The 16,726-nt window shown below is 34.2% G+C and overlaps 1 protein-coding gene across 1 annotated transcript in view; it reads right to left on the bottom strand.

The window, feature by feature from the left end:
• The window catches only part of LOC113110570 (voltage-gated potassium channel subunit beta-1-like), a 68,012-nt gene that overhangs the window by 27,619 nt on the left and 23,667 nt on the right, over window positions 1-16,726 (bottom strand). The window lies entirely within an intron of this gene.

Raw genomic sequence — 16,726 nt, 5'->3', positions numbered from 1 at the left:
AAAGTTTCAAAGCAAGATTTTTGTATTCTTCATTAAAGGACTTTGGTTTTTCTTAATGTGAAAATCTGTTACTCCCCTACTTTTTCATTCTTTATCTTTTTCTTCAGTGTTTTTTTATTTATTTTACATTTATTTTGTTTTATGATGTACAGAGTGTGAACGAAAATTGAGTGTTATCTCAGACCATATTTGTAAATCTATCAGTAATGTACGCCTTTATGTTTTTTATGTTTAAAGCATCGAATAAAAAAGAAAAAAAAACACCCACTAACACATCCCCCTAACACCTCCTTAATAACGTTGGTCACAAAGGTTTAAATGTATGTTAAAAGAGTTAAACAAAGTAACGTTTTTAATAAAAACACATCAGTTCTTATTTGATGAAAACATTCTACCTGGTTTTAATATTAGAGCGATGTTTTTACTTTCAAATTAGGTTAACCTATATCATTTTATTTTCATCTCAACAAAAATTCCTTGTTGGAAAAAAATTGTTGTTTTATTTCATTTTAATAAGTCACTCACACATACTTTAGTAGTCTAAATCCTTGAATACATCTTTTATTTTGTCAGTATTAACTTCTATCATTGCTATATCGTTGCTATATCAATTAAAACATGCGTTTAGGCATACACAAATCTAACTGGAATGAAATGTTTTGGAATGTCTTTGATTTTCTTGCCAAAGAAACTTTAACAACATTACAGGAGAGGCTAAATATTTCATCTCAAGTAGTGCGTAGAAACGTGTCTGGTGTCTGGAATCTGATGTCTTTGTGTTTACTGTTACGACCATGTCAGCGAAGATTGTAAAACATCTAAAGGTTTTTGGGGTTTCCAACTCAACTGTTATCTAATTAGTTTTCCGGGGGTTCTGGTGTTGTAAATGGTCTGCTGCAGGTCAGCTAAAGTTTAAAAATTTTATGTATTCAATGATCAAAGGGGTACAATTTAAACTTTATGGTTTAGGCCTGTGATCGTGAGGTTAGCTAAAAGTTCATTTACTGGTCAAATGGACGTGAAATCTTTTAACAAGTCAGACCATATAGGAATATGTAGTTTAATTCGAGTTAATTTAGTTTATTTTAGTTACATTTATAATTTTTATTAAGCCCTAGATCTTTCAACCTCAACATAAATGTACCGAGAATGCAAACAAGTACACAAACATAACCATACAATCAAAAACACACACACACACAAATGTAAACATTACAGAAAACATGAACATGCAAACTAAATAAATACTAATATAGACGGTTTCATCGGGCGCACGCGCCTGGACCTAAGTTAACTTCCTGTCTGTGTTGTGTATATCGGTCTGGCTGCGGTGCCATCTACAAACGCAGTTAAAGCCAAGGTGATGAGTAGACTGAAGTTGGGCTCAGGTGGCTGTGCAGCGGGATGTGTTTCCCATACATTTATTTATTTTTGGAGACTCGCAACAATTTTAAAACTGATCGATTTTCAAAAAGGCTTCTTTTAATAAACATGAGTAACGTTACGTAACGTACTGCACGTTTAATAATAATAATTCCTTACATTTATGTTTAAATATCAAAACGAGGCACGGGTGTTTTTATATCGCTGTATTTCTGAAAGAAGACGTGCATGTTATATGCGTGATAAAGCAGCGTGTGAGCTTACCAGCTCTGCTTTGTTTACAGCTGTTACTGGGGAAACCTCTATTTCTCGCGCTTTATGTCTATGCTTTAAAACATCTCCTGCTGGCAAATAATGAATTAGCATTTTCATTAAGTCCGCCTGATCCACACAGAAAACACATTTTGTTTGTTATCAAAAATATCTACTCTAGAGGGACTTGGCTGTTGTTATTGATTCTATTTGGAGTCTACCGGAAGTTAAGTTAGGTCCACAAAAGCGCTCACGCGCATTAACGTTTGTTTATGTTGATGCCGTTGAAACCGTCTATACACTCAAACAAGTACAAAAATACACAAACAAACAAAATAGGTCACAAACACGAACATAGCTATATAAGATTGAAAATGAGTTGTCCTAAGTTTTCTTTGTAACCAAAAGTGTTTGTTGGTACAAATGTCTGACAGAAATGTATACAATAGATTAGACATCCTTTCTCACTTTCCAAATGGTGTTGTTAACCATGATGTTTAAAATAGTTTTAAAAAAGTATTATTTTTTAGCTTTCATGCAGGATTCATGTCAGCACTCAAGTGTTTTAACAAGAGTCCAGAGACAGATGAAAATAGATGTGTGAAGAAAAAAAAAATGTAAGAGGTTTTTAAGGATAGACTAAATGGTTTAGATTGTTTAAAACAATTGAGTTTACGCATTTCTCTTGAATGTGTGTACGGTAACCGCTGCATACATGAAGCAGAACAAATACATAACTCATAAACGCATTGTAGTTAATAAAAAAGACTTATTTATCTAGCATAACATACCTTCTTTTCATAACAATAAACATTCTTACGACTTTAACAACTGCAAACAAACGGTTTGGTTGGAAAAAAAAATAAAAACATATTGTGTATTCTTAGTTAGAATGCTTATAGTTTGTAGTAAAATCACATATATAAGCTAAAAAAAAATTCTTCAAACCATGCTGCTTTCACACACACACACACACACACACACCTCACAAAACTGTCAACAAGGACCTTAAGTTTTTGTTATAACGTTTAGCTGTAGCTGAGACCTTGGTGGAATTATTTTACGGTTTTGGGGAGGTTACTATGAACGTTGTAATAGGTTATAGATCACAAATTAACCCATTTAAAATCTAAAGGTTTAAAAAGTAATGTAACTGATAACATTTGATTACATGTTTTAAGACTTGTAATGTTTTCAACCGTTAATCTTTTGAAACGTGTAAACAGGACAGGGGTTAACATTAGAGTACTCAACAGCTAATGACCGTCAGACTTTTCAAATCCTTCATCACTTAAATTAGGATTGTGATCATTTCATTTTAAAGCACAACCACCACGAAATCAGATTCTCTTGGAGATTAAATACATATTTAAAAACACAACAAGAAAGTTTAACAGCTATGATACTGTTTTTAAATCAGGTTTTTGCACACCTATGAAGGGAAATGCCATGGCATCTAACAACAGTTGGTAAATCGGTTCAATTTAACAAATAAATATACATCGGCCAAATAGGAAATAAGCATATGTCTTTAACTCATGAAACATCTGACTCATATTTTAGAGTATTTAAGGTGGTTTATGAAATATATCAATGAAATCTGTAATCTGTAAAAATATTCAGATGTAACATTTTCATAATTAACCGCAATTTAATTATTTTTCTAACTGACTGTAACTGATTACATTTATTTTTAATCAAATTATATAATTTAGCTATATGTAACTAGTTGACCCCCTAACACTGATTATGCGTTCTAACAAGAATAGTTGGTGAAAGAGTTCATTACCCTCTTTAACTTTAAAAATGCGTACAATGTCCACAAACAAGGGTTTGCTCTTAAAACAAGCCCCAGACACCGACTTGGAAGCACCGTAACAAGTATAGCCATTGCAGAAATTTGTTATAGAGATTCAGTAAGTTAAACTCTGGATGCACGATTGACCGACTCACGTTTGCCATATTATTACTTTTTCTAAAGATAAAGACAATTATTTGGTTTCAGGACACACGAATCCTAACGCCCAATGGTTCACAAGATAACATGACAACGGTTGCTCCATTACAGCATAGTCAACCCATTTTAGCCTGTTTTAGCACATGTATATCGTATTATTGTTGAATATAGTCGTTTGGTCTAAATATGTGTTAACAGTTATTTTATTGTTGTTATATGTATTATATGTTCTTGTTTTACAAATTTAATATGTTTACCTAATACCTCATTCAAGCTATGTAGATCTTCAGGTCAGGGAACTACAGTACCCATCACACACCTAAGGCTTCAAACATGCCCGTCGTGAATACATACTCATATTGTCATACTTAAGTTAATTGTGTGAACACATATTGGTGGTTATTATATTTTGTTAATTTAAGTTAGTGATGTTTGTGTTTGCAGTTTTATGCACAGTGTCTCTGTCGTTGTTTAGCTTAAACATCAGTTTTTAGTCAGTTACAAAAGTGTCAGGCATTAAGTTTTTGTATTTTTTATTCACCTAATTATGACAGAGTTACAGGTTTCGAGTGTTTTTGAAAGTGTAAGCGGTGAAAACTTAAATGTGACCGTCGAGTAACGTTAGCTACTCAAATGAAGACAAATTGTGTAAGTGTTCATTAAGATGCAGAAATGAAAATAAGCGTACAAATATTCATAATGACAAGTACAATATAACCTAAAAACACTATAGCCCCCCTGCTAAGTATACCTAAAATTTTCTAGAGCGGTGAGATATTTACATTTACTGTACATTTATTCATTTAGCAGACGCTTTTATCAAAAGTGACTTACAGATGAGGACGGTGGAAGCAATCAAAAAACAACAAAAAGTGTAATGATATATAAATGTTTTAACAAGTCTCAGTTAGGTTAACACAGTACACGTACCATGGGATTTTAAATAATATCATAAATAAAAAGAAAACAGATTGAATAAAAAAAGAATAGAGCAAGCTAGTGTTAGAGGTCTTTACACAAACACACACATGCAGACACACACGCATAAATAGATATAAACCGCAATGTTTTTCATAGTGTTACACTTTGAACTATATGTTTTCATGACATTGTTAGCTCTTTCTGTTTGAATCTATTTACAGCAGTTTTCACCATCCTAATTGTAATGGTTTGGTCTTATGCTTAGGGCCTTATACGTTGTTTTTTTTAGTTTTTGCTCACGTGTTAGTGGGTCTCTTTGTTCATACAAATCAATATTTCTGTGGATTTGGGTATTAAAATATTGCTTTAAACATCGTCTTCATTCGAGACGTTTACTTAACATCATTATATCATCCTAGTTTATATCAGATATAAGATATGTTGATTATTAATTATTATCCAACCTTTTAATCATCAAAATATCACGACTGACTTGATTGATCATCTTGGGCGGAGCCATCTTGATCATCTTTATTGAAACTTATCTTGGGCGTGACCATCTTGATCATCTTGATTGAAACTTATCTTGGGCGTGACCAATGTTTATGACTTCCTGATGACAAATGGGTTAGATTTTAAATGGGTTAATTTGTGATCTATAACCTATTACAACGTTCATAGTAACCTCCCCAAAACTGTACGTAAAATAATTCCACCAAGGTCTCAGCTACAGCTAAACGTTATAACAAAAACTTAAGGTCCTTGTTGACAGTTTTGTGAGGTGTGTGTGTGTGTGTGTGTGTGAAAGCAGCATGGTTTGGAAGAATTTTTTTTTTAGTTTATATATGTGATTTTACTACAAACTATAAGCATTCTAACTAAGAAAACACAATATGTATTTTTTTTTTCAACCAAACCGTTTGTTTGCAGTTGTTAAAGTCGTAAGAATGTTTATTGTTATGAAAAGAAGGTATGTTATGCTAGATAAATAGGTTACACTTTATTTTGATAGTCCACTTTAGACATTCTACTGACTCTAAGTAACTTTGTAACTACATTTCGACTACATATCAACTAAATCTCAGAAATTTGCAACTACATGTCAACTAACTCTCAAAGTAGACTGTTAGGGTAGGTTTAGGGTTAGTTTTAGGGGTAGGTTTAGGCTTAGTATTAGTTGACAATAAGTTGACAAAGAAAGTGTTAGACGATATTAAGCAGACAGTCTACTAATACTCTACTAACTGCTAGTTGACATGTAGTTGCAAAGTTACTTACTGCTAGTAGAATGTCTAAAGTGGACTATCAAAATAAAGTGTTACCGATAAATAAGTCTTTTTTATTAACCACAATGCGTTTATGAGTTATGTATTTGTTCTGCTTCATGTATGCAGCGGTTACCGTACACACATTCAAGAGAAATGCGTAAACTCAATTGTTTTAAACAATCTAAACCATTTAGTCTATCCTTAAAAACCTCTTACATTTTTTTTCTTCACACATCTATTTTCATCTGTCTCTGGACTCTTGTTAAAACACTTGAGTGCTGACATGAATCCTGCATGAAAGCTAAAAAATAATACTTTTTTAAAACTATTTTAAACATCATGGTTAACAACACCATTTGGAAAGTGAGAAAGGACGTCTAATCTATTGTATACATTTCTGTCAGACATTTGTACCAACAAACACTTTTGGTTTCAAAGAAAACTTAGGACAACTCATTTTCAATCTTATATAGCTATGTTCGTGTTTGTGACCTATTTTGTTTGTTTGTGTATTTTTGTACTTGTTTGAGTGTATATTAGTATTTATTTAGTTTGCATGTTCATGTTTTCTGTAATGTTTACATTTGTGTGTGTGTGTGTTTATGATTGTATGGTTGTGTTCGTGTACTTGTTTGCATTCTCGGTACATTTATGTTGAGGTTGAAAGATCTAGGGGTTAATAAAAATTATAAATGTAACTAAAATAAACTAAATTAACTCGAATTAAACTACATATTCCTATATGGTCTGACTTGTTAAAAGATTTCACGTCCATTTGACCAGTAAATGAACTTTTAGCTAACCTCACGATCACAGGCCTAAACCATAAAGTTTAAATTGTACCCCTTTGATCATTGAATACATAAAATTTTTAAACTTTAGCTGACCTGCAGCAGACCATTTACAACACCAGAACCCCCGGAAAACTAATTAGATAACAGTTGAGTTGGAAACCCCAAAAACCTTTAGATGTTTTACAATCTTCGCTGACATGGTCGTAACAGTAAACACAAAGACATCAGATTCCAGACACCAGACACGTTTCTACGCACTACTTGAGATGAAATATTTAGCCTCTCCTGTAATGTTGTTAAAGTTTCTTTGGCAAGAAAATCAAAGACATTCCAAAACATTTCATTCCAGTTAGATTTGTGTATGCCTAAACGCATGTTTTAATTGATATAGCAACGATATAGCAATGATAGAAGTTAATACTGACAAAATAAAAGATGTATTCAAGGATTTAGACTACTAAAGTATGTGTGAGTGACTTATTAAAATGAAATAAAACAACAATTTTTTCCAACAAGGAATTTTTGTTGAGATGAAAATAAAATGGTATAGGTTAACCTAATTTTAAAGTAAAAACATCGCTCTAATATTAAAACCAGGTAGAATGTTTTCATCAAATAAGAACTGATGTGTTTTTATTAAAAACGTTACTTTGTTTAACTCTTTTAACATACATTTAAACCTTTGTGACCAACGTTATTAGGGAGGTGTTAGGGGGATGTGTTAGTGGGCGTTTTTTTCTTTTTTATTCGTGCTTTAAACATTAAAAACATAAAGGCGTACATTACTGGTAGATTTACAAATATGGTCTGAGATTACACTCAATTTCCGTTCACACTCTGTACATCATAAAACAAAATAAATGTAAAATAAATAAAACAACACTGAAGAAAAAGATAAAGAATGAAAAAGTAGGGGAGTAACAGATTTTCACATTAAGAAAAACCAAAGTCCTTTAATGAAGAATACAAAAATCTTGCTTTGAAACTTTTCATTTCTTTTAACGTCTCCAAATACATCACAAATTCCTCTTTAAATGCCACCAAACGCGGGGAGTTTTGAGAAACATACATTTATGAATGTAGAATTTCGTGCCAGAAGTTGATATTAAGAAAATAAAAGACATATTAAATGATTTAGGCTACTAAAGTAAGTTTGAGTGGCTTACTAAAATAAAATAAAACATCAAGGACTTTTGTTTAGATGAAAAATAAAGAGCATATAGTTTTAAAGTTACTCATATACATAGATGTATCTAAAGATCCTGAAACAGGACACATATGTTCCAAGTGGGTAGATATAGAATACCTGAAAGAACATCTAATCATCCGTCTGTTTATACTACAGAAATGACTGTCATATTTTTGGCTCTTCAGTGGGTTGAACACATTAATATACCTAAAGTAGTCATATGTTCAGACTCATTTGCAGTACTACCAAGTTTAAAGTGTGGCGAATCTTCAACAAGACAATTTGTCATTCATTTTACAGAGTTTGTTCAGAATACAACCAAAAACAAATATTTATTTTGTATAGATACCTGCACATATAGGAATAGAAGGTAGTGGATCAGATAAAAACATTAAAATGTCAGACATCAAATTTAATGAAAGGAGAATTTTGGGGATAGAAAGGAAGCTCTCGCCATAGAATTGGACACATTGCACTTAATCAGTCATTATTTATAAGAGGAAAAACATGTGTCTGGACTTTGTGTTAAATGTGATCTTCCTGAATCAGTTGAACCTATTTTAATAAAATGTAAAAGATATGACAACGAAAGAATACAACTTACTTACACTTAATATAGAAATAAACCAGATCTCATTTTAGAAAATATTAAATAAAGATGTGACTATAGAAATGTTTCAATGATTAAGTATCTCAAAGAGTTGATAAACAGGATTTAAAGAATCACTACTAAGTTTGTCACGTTTCAATCTGAGACGAGATATTTCTTCCCTGTCATATTGTTAACCGACTACTTTTAACTACATGGGCCCTATTTAAACGATCTGAAACGCAAGTGTCAAAGCGCAAAGCGCAAGTAACTTTGTGGGCGGGTTTCGGCGCTGTTGCTATTTTCCCGGCGGGATAAATGGCTCTTGCGCCCGGCGCAAATCTAAAATGGGTTGGTCTGAAGTAGCTTCATTATTCATAGGTGTGGTTTGGGCGTAACGTGAAATAAACCAATCAGAGCGTCATCCAACATTCCCTTTAAAATGGAGGTGCGCAAGTTCCATTATGGATTGCTATTATTATGGCGTAATTTACCAGGCGCTCGCCAAGAGCGGTTCACAGCCTAGGAGACTGATGTTCTTGTAAGAGCAGTGAAAGACAGAGAAGTTGTGCTGTATTGGGATGGGAGAAACCCACCCAAAATAGCGTCATGATTTCCGTCATCTCATGTGTTAATATTTTTTTAGTGTAACAATTTATGATTTGAAAAAATAACTGTTGCATCTGTGTAGATTACAAGAGCAAAGTGTATGCGCGTTGTGCACGCTATACATTATGGTCAAGCATGCGCCCCTAAAATAGCATAATGAACAATGCGCAACGCGCCACTGACTTTAGACTAGGTTTTTTCTGGTCAGTGGCGCAATTGTTTAATGGAACAGCAAAATAGCACCAGGGATTGTTTGCGCCGGAACACGCCTCCTTTTTTGCGCTGAACCGCCCAGGGAGCGCAAGTTCATTCACTAGTTTAGCGACGTGCTTCTATGGAGGGAAAAGCGCGCTTTGCACGGGTGCAAAATAGGAATGACACATGCGTTGGTGTACAAAGTCAATTGCGCTGGGTGCAAGATAGGGCCCCATATGTCTGTTTTATTTACTAGATAACGCGACACAAACTTACAAACTGGACAGAAGGAAAGTGTGGATGTGTGTGTGTGTGTGTGTGTGTGTGTGTGAGTGTTTGTGTACTTTTTTGCATTCTTGGTACATTTATGTTGAGGTTGAAAGATCTAGGGGTTAATAAAAATTATAAATGTAACTAAAATAAACTAAACTCAAATTAAACTACATATTCCTATATGGTCTGACTTGTTAAAAGATTTCACATCTATTTGACCCACTAAATGAACTGTCAGATAACCTCACGATCACAGGCCTAAACCATAAAGTTTAAATTGTCGCGCCTTTGATCCCTGAATTTGATTACACACAATTTTTTTTTTAAACTTTAGCCGACCTGCAGCAGACCATTTACAACACCAGAACCCCAGAAAACTAAAAATTTGATTACAGTTGAGTTGCAAACCCCCAAAAACCTTTAGATGTTTTTACACCCGCTGATGTCTAACTGATATGCAGGCAACAGTAATCACACAGACACCAGATGCCCGGCACGGTCACGTTTCGCTGCACGACCTGAGACGAGATATTTCTTCCCTGCTATATTTTTAAATGGGGATACTTTTAACTACATGTGTCTGGTTTATTAACTAGATAACGCGACACAAACTTACAAACTGGACAGAAGGAAAGTGTGTTTGTGTGTGTGTTTGTGTGTTAATTGTCATAGCTTGAGAAATTAAGCTTGACAAAAATAAAAGATATATCGACGGCAATAGTCTAAATTTAGACTAGTCGTAGATTAGAGTAATTAACTTAATACATTAAAAACAAATAATGCTTTTTCAATGCTGTTTTTTATTATTATTTTTTATTTTGTATTTTTTTAAGACTAAAAGTAAATAAAAATCGCATAAAGCTACATCATTTAAAAATTACAAATTGATCTTATGTTTAAACAGATTTTTCCGTTTAAACATAAGTTTTCACTAATTAAGGACTGATGTCTATTTATTAAAAACTACTTCGTTTAATTATTTTAACATTTAAATCTATTTGACACTGCTATCACGCCTACAGCGGGCAGTCTCTAGCACTGGAGGCGTGGTTTTTTTCCGGAGCATTCCCCGAGCCTCATTCTAAGTGTGTCAGCGATGCTGTCAGGATCACTCAACGGAGATGCCTTGACACTTTGCTGTGAGATCTTTTTTTCTTTCGTCTAACTCTCTGTCAGTAATAGTCTAGATTTTTAAAGTTGTAGTTAGTGGTAAAGTACAACATAGATTTGATTTGAAGTATCTTGTCTGATGGATTTTATTTTTGATCCGCGTAATGCCTACCATCTTTTTTCTTTTGTTTTTAACTTTTTATAACATCGTGACAAACACCAAGTTTTCTGGTTTGTATCGCCACTTTACATTCTTTTCTTTTTTAGTTTGAGGTAAGGTACAAATGCTAAATGCTTTCTTTTCTAGCTGGTAACAAAACACCTTTTTAAATTTTTACAAGCTCACATCTTTTTCACGTGTTGCTTAACGAAAACACATCTGATAGTTTTGACTTGTTTAGTTGTTTTAGATAAATAACCAGTAGTTTTCTTTTTTATTTGTTACAACTTTAACAACGTTTTACACATTTCCAACTACGAAAACAATCATTACATCGTTCCCATTTTGTTTGTGTTATAACCTTTTTTCTTGAAATGCACTGTGTACTTAAAACCTTAATAAAAACTTCCCTTATACCATTTTAATGATTTCAACCCTTTCCACAGTTTAAAAAAAAAAAAAAAGCACATAGATCCCAACACATTTTCACCCTCCCTCACCGAAATTCCTTCTTAGGGTCGTAAGTTCATATCTAGGTCACCGGGGTGTACAGGGAGGGGAGGGGTGGGGGGTGTACAAACAGGTGTCCAGAACAGATGGCTTTTTATGACCCTCATCAATCAAATTTTTGACACATGGTATACTATATTCTCTCTCTCTCTTCTCCACCAACACCACCCGTTTTTCCACAGCCTCCACACACACATCATGAATAAGTGTTCACGTTTTTCCACAGCCTCCACACACACATTGTGAATAAGAGTTTACGTTACCATTATCATTGTTATGAAGTGGTTCACACAGATTCTGTATGTGCACAATTTCACAGAAAGCTCCGGAGACCTGCATAACTGGAACGCCCGTCGCTCTCAAAGTCCTACACCATCCCCTCCACTTCAGTACAAAGAGTCTGGCCATGCCCATATTTTATAATGGCTTTTGTTGCTGTAATACAGTTCGATTAAGACTCATTATTTAAAAATATTAAAGAAAAAAAAGACCCTACTGTTAAAAAGTTTGGGGTCAGTCATTTAAAAAAAAAAATGTTCTCTCCATGTTTTTAATCTTTTATGCATTTATTTGAACAAAAAACACAGTAAAAACTGAAATATTTAGAAATTTTATTACAATTTCAAACAACTGTTTTCTGTTAAGCAAGGAATAATTGACTTTGGTGCGTTGAATTCTAAGAAAATAAAGCACACTTGAGGTGGTGATGCGAACACGACACGAGGCAGAGTGGCAGTTACACCTCAGGTGTGCATTATTTTGCACCGAAAATCAATCACTCCGCTTATACTATGGTTACCACAACTCAAGACATCAATCAGATGATATATTTCAAGGCATTTGTCCAGTTTTTGTACTTAAAAGGCTATTTGGAGTAGGATACATTTTTTACGCATCTCATCCAATGCCTCTGTTGCTAATAGCATTTTAAACCTAGTAACGGAGGCTTGAGCCGTTTATAGCAGACTGCAGTTAATAACTTAGCTTTTAGAGAGAGAGAGAGAGAGAGAGAGAGAGATTAAGCATGTATCTTGCATCTCTGTATCAGTGCATCTCTCAAAAGTGTTCGGCAGCAATGTCTCTACTAATAGTGCAACTTTTCAGTTCATTTTCTTCACAAACTGTGCTGTTGTTACTTCACTTGTGAAGTCATGTAGTTTTTAAGTTGTTAGACTATGTTACTGATAAAATCATCGGAGTAGAGCTAACAGTATTAACGTGCATGCTAACGTGTGTGCATATGAGAGCAAGAGAAAGAGAGAGAGAGCAGGAGAGATAAAGTACAGTATGTGCTTTCTGTGCTTAAAAAAAAAAACATGTTAAGGATCTGTAGTTTTTTCAGTCTTCAGCATCACATGATCCTTTAGAAATCATTTTACTTTTCTACTTTTTTCTATCAAATATTGCTTATAAAGGGTTACTCCATCCCAAAATGAAAATATTGTCATTAATTACTCATCCTCATGTTTGTTATATTTTTCCCTCCCATAGACAATAAGGATCCCTACACGATCGAGGTCCAGAAACTTAGCAAAGAGATTGGAAAAATAATCAATGTGACATCAGGGGTTCAACTGTAATTTTGCAAAACTACAAGAATACATTTTGTATGCAAAGAAAATAAGAATAACGACTTTATTCAACAATTTGTCTCCTCCACGTCACCCCAGCGCCATTTTGGAGAGTATCCACTGAATGCAAACAGCGTACACTGTTCTATGTCAGCTGTGGCATGCAAATACGTTGTTTGTGTTCAAATCAAAGTGTAAATAAACGTAGAAAATGTATCCATATGGTGTGGCTGACACAGAACAGCATATGCTGTTTGCACTCAGTGGATACTTTCCAAAATGGAGAGTTGAACCCCAGTTGAACCCCTGATGTCTCATGGATTGTTTTACCAATCTCCTTGCTACATTTCTGGACGTTGATCGTGTTACTTACATTGCTGTCTATGGGAGGGTCATAGAGCTCTCAGAATGCATCAAAAATATCTTAATTAGTGTTCCAAAGATGAACGGTCTTACGGGTTTGGAACGTCATGAGCTCTCGCAGTACTTTGATCGCTATTTTAGGCAATTTGGGCATAATGTGCCCCTGGGAAGTGGAACGTCTGGTCACCTTAACATCTTACCTTAAATTTAAAAAGTGGAGAAAGAAATCTTGTGTATCATTATATTGGATCCATGCATTTAGTATTAAAGGGGCAGCTGCCTATAAATATCTACTGTTCCATAAGCGCCACCTGCTGTCAGAGAGTTACATTTGCGTCTCTTTCAGCCTGTCTGCTGTTTAATTCAGATGTGCTTTATGTAGTATAATCTCACAAAGCTAAAGCATTCTGTTTTTGCTTCAAATTTAGAATTTTTATTACAATCTAAATAACATGTATTTAGCAACTTTGTTAGGATCACAATTAAAATGCAGTGGTTGCCTCTGATTTGAAATGGAAAGAGCACAGGCAAAGCCTTTGTTTATATGAAGAGATGGATTTTATTTATATTATTTATCTATTTATTTATTTGGGGTTTGTTTTAACATTTCAACTTAGTTTTATTATTTGACAGTTCAATTTCACAAAGAAATATGCAGAATTTGTCTGAGACAAAATAAAAGGACACCTTTTCATTTATGATTTGTTGTGAGAAAACTGTATTGGAAATCAGTAATGAATCGTATCGCATTATGGGTTTAGTGAATCATTACATCCCTAGTTTTTGCTGTGGCATCAAAGTAAAGTGTTCTTTAGATAATATGTTATTTAAATAATGTAATTAAAAAAAAAACTTTTTTTGCTCATCAGAAAAAAGATCCTGATCCCAAACCCTTGAACTAACATGGTTATGATCACATAGAAGGTCTTACAAACAAAATACTGTCATTCTCTTTGCCTTATTTCTAACAGTTAATCTCAGTTGCTCACCACCTGCAAAATGCCCAAGTAATCTAAAGCCAATGTGAAACAGCCCATTTTACTTCTGCATTATGAAGTATTGATTAGTATCCGTTTGCAACAGTACTGAAACCCTCTGGCTGAAACTTAAGAACCCTTGGAAGCTAAAATGAAAATCCTTTCAGAGGCAGAGCAATTCAAAAACTAAAACTACATCTTGCTCAATAAGACTAGAAATGTGCATTAAAAAGTAAACTATAATTGAATGAATGGATATTTCTTCATTGGCGTTCAAATGATTCAGATCTATCACTCTGAATGGGAGTACAGCTTGACAAAAACGTAAACAGCTAAAGGTTTCAAACCATTTCTAGGCAAACAGAAGCAGTCCACACCATCAACACAACATAAATTATCATGGAGACTAATAAAAGCATTCATTTATGGAAGAGCCCAGCCGGAGTTAATAAATCTATTCCTAGAGCTCGAGGAAAACAGAAATTCTGCCGCCAGTGAGAATCTACACGTTCTTAAAGCGCAAACATGCAAGCCTTCATTAAAAGCTATCAGCACCGCACAGAAAGCAGAACGTCCAGCCATCCATCCTCAGTTCAGAAGCTGGAAAAAAGCCTTATCAGAGTGAAGGGTTACACATACTCTCTCCTCAAGCCTTAAATAGAAATGCACATGCGAGACGGAGCGTTTATAGTGCTATTGTGTGGCTTTGTAGAAAAGCCAGTTTGTTTCTCGCAAACATTCATCAGGCATTATTTCATGTGGGAGTGAGTTTAAACTGAAGGTAGTATCAGTTATAGTGAGATCCAGAAGTGCAATAAAATCTCTCAGCACGCCTACTCTTTAACGCCTTAACACTTTAACGCTTACTGCACCGTCTTACATCCCTCAACACTTTTAGTTCAGAACTTCCAATTATGTTTCGCAGATGCTATTTAAGTGCATTTGGTGAACATCAGATATACAAGTCATTTTTATAAACACTGCAGATTGTTTCCAGGGAAACTTTTATATTAAAATCTATGTTCTTGGAAACAGATAGCCATTATGTTGTGCTAACCTTTGAAATCAACCTGCAGCCAGTCAGCTACAATCAATTTGAACAATGCTAATGGTCACAGAGCTTCAAAAGCATGAATCATCTATTCGTGCAATTACAACGATAAAATAGGTTTGTCTTTGCACCAATGTTGCGTTTTATATATATATATGAAATTGGGTTGCAAACACATTTTATGTTGACTTGTATTCCATTTGCATTTACATCTAAACAGATTTGTTTTGCAGAATAAAGGACAGATATAAATAAAGAGGTTTGCAGCCCATTTTGCATCACCTAGCTTAATAGGATCTCCTCCACAAAATCATAAGCCTGTTTTACTCGAATCATGAATTGAATCCTGACCGGAGCCATTTAATCTGTCCACACAGCTAAACTGAAGTATCTCCACAGAGAGAATGGATAAAGATAAGGCAGAGATGTCAAGAGACATCAATCTACGATCTGGCATCATTCCCAATTTTACACCCACCAGTACAATGTCTTTGTCTGTCGTCCTGTAGAGAGCGACCAGAGTAATACTGCACGATCTGGACTGGGAAAGATGCTGGTTAATTGAAAGCCCCCCTCCAGTCCTCTCTCTTTACAATGGCCCTGTCTGCTTCGATACATCTGGGCAGAATGAGACTGTGATTGGAACTGACTACAGAAAATCACACTAGGTGAGACAAAGGTGCCGGTCTGCCAGAGTCAATCCCGGGAAACAGGACTGGAAGGACTTTTGTCCCTTAGGGAGCACAGAGTAAAAGTTAATCATACTGAAACACATTTATTTCTTCAAAAATGGGTAAATGTAGCATAAAAACCCTTCACCTGCAGTTCTTTACCTTTAATAAGAAAGTTTTTTTTATATATATAATTTTTTTTGTTTTTTGTAGCAAAGATGTAGAAGAACCATTTTTTTTTTCTTAAAGTAGTAAACAATTCTAAAAAGAATACCTGTTTTTAGTGTGAACTGTGTTTAAAAAAATAAATTATAAATTATATATATATATATATTATTATATATATTTTTTTTTCGAGATGGTTTAGGGGTGAGCTGGACTGCAGACAGAAGGCAAAAGGGCCAACAAGTGCTAAGCATCCCTCGGGGAACTCCTTGAAGACTGTTGGAAGACCATTTCAGGTGACCAAGAGTGTGCAAAGCAGTAATCAAAGCAAAAGGTGGCTTCTTTGAAGAACCTAGAATATATGACATATTTTCAGTTGTTTCACACTTTTTTGTTATGTATATAATTCCACATGTCTTAATTCATAGTTTTGATGCCTTCAGTGTGAATCTACAATTTTCATAGTCATGAAAATAAAGAAAACTCTTTGAATGAGAAGGTGTGTGCAAACTTTTGGTCTGTATATAACTACTATAAAAACCTTTTGTGCAAAGGAAATATTCCATTGAATATTTTTATATATAACCTTTACTTTTAAGACTAACACTTACTGCACTGTTATCTCTCTCATTGAGGTAGCCAGATTTCTTATTTTAATTTATAATTTAACAGTATGCTTTAAATCAATCAAGGATGCATTTAAATTGATCAAAATGAC

This window comes from Carassius auratus, chromosome 11 (assembly GCF_003368295.1).
Source record: "Carassius auratus strain Wakin chromosome 11, ASM336829v1, whole genome shotgun sequence".
NCBI classification, from domain to species: Eukaryota; Metazoa; Chordata; class Actinopteri; order Cypriniformes; family Cyprinidae; genus Carassius; species Carassius auratus.
This window is presented reverse-complemented; position numbering and strand designations above follow the sequence as displayed.